Here is a 1,765-nt window from a genome sequence, read left to right as displayed (position 1 = left end):
TTGCTGTTTCTTTGTTATTTTTCTGAAATGCAAATCTGTCTTTAGTTTTGTTATTTTGTTTTCTGACATCTAATTGTGTGACCCTTCTGGACCACCATAGATAACATGGGTTTTCAGCTAATTAATGAAGATTTTCTCATAAATACTGAATTTTAGGAATTTCAGGAATAACATTTTACTCCTATAGGCTGTCACTAAAATACACTGCTCAAAAAAAATAAAGGAACACTTTGAAAACACATCAGCTCTCAATGGGAAAAAAGATCATGCTGGATATCTATACTGATATGGATTGGGTAATGTGTTAGGAACGAAAGGATCGTTTTTTGGAAATGAAAATGATCAACCTACAGAGGGCTGAATTCCAAGACCCCCCAAAAATGAAAGTGGAAAAATTATGAGGCAGGCTAGTCCATTTTGCCTACATTTAATCGCAGCAACTCAAAATGGTACTCAGTAGTTCGTATGGCCCCCACATGCTTGACAATGTTGTCAAGCTCCTAATGAAATGGTGGATGTTGTCCTGGGGGATCTGCTCCCAGATGTGGACACGGCCATCACTGAGCTCCTTGACAGTCTCTGGTGCAACCTGGCGGTGTTGGATGGACAAAAACATAGTGTCCCAGAGATGTTCTACTGGGTTTAAGTCAGGGGAGTGTGGGGGACAGTCAATGGAATCAATTCCTTCATCCTCCAGGAACTGCCTGCACACTCTCGCCACATGTGGCCGGCCATTGCTGTGCACTAGGAGGAACCCAGGATCACTGCACCAGTACAGGGTCAGACAATGGGTCTGAGAGTCTCATCCCGATACCTAAGAGCAGTGAGGGTGGCATTGTCTTGCCTGTAGAGGTGTGTGTCCCTCCAACGATATGCCTCCCCAGACCATCACTGACCCACAACCAGGGATGGGCACAAATACATCAAAATGTATTTCCAAATAAAATACCAAATACCCACCTTAAAAATGTATCAAAATAAACTACAAAATACAGCAGCCAAAAAATGTATCAAAATAAAATACTGTATTTTCGTCTATCCTTTCACTTGTACATCTGAAAGCAAGAGACTCCGTCCATAATCAGTCAACAGATTAGATATGCTGACCCCTCATGTTAGACATCCCAATATAAACCTCTGCCCTGAGAAATAAATGGTAACTCAAAGAACCCTAAGTATACTTATTTACTCTATTGGTGTAATAGATTGACCACTATGAATCAGTGAATGGATGATTTATTTAGAAATTTAAACTAGGTATTTTAACCTTTTAAGTTAACACCATCACTACCACACTGGTGAGTTTCATCACAGTTGAATAAGTTTGTATACACCTGAAACTAGTGTGTGCACACAATCTCTATCAATGTAAATACATAAAAAATCAGGTAGTCACTTTAATACCATCCAATCAGTTAAAGGGACACCAGGCAAGCCTGATGCTTTTTCTCTACGAAACTCCCCCTCACTCGGTCTGAAGCGCTTTTCCTTTTCTTTGCGTCTTCCGTCAAGGGTTTTCGCTGCTTCTTCGCCGGCTCTGCCATTATACACACGTTTGCAACAATCTCTAGCGTTTCATTAGCCTGCCTCTGTGCTGTAAACTGATCCTGCTTCGGTCGGCGGGTAGGATACACCGAACTTGCGAGTGGGATATTCTTCCTACAGGAAGTAGGGGCGGGCGAGAGAGAGCCTTCATTTGCCCCGTAATGAGTCATTTAACCATATACCGACTTAAGAAGATGATTAATTAACACAAAAACGTTGC

Source organism: Alosa sapidissima, chromosome 4 (assembly GCF_018492685.1).
Source record: "Alosa sapidissima isolate fAloSap1 chromosome 4, fAloSap1.pri, whole genome shotgun sequence".
Classification (NCBI taxonomy): Eukaryota; Metazoa; Chordata; class Actinopteri; order Clupeiformes; family Clupeidae; genus Alosa; species Alosa sapidissima.
Note: the sequence above shows the minus strand (reverse complement) of the source record.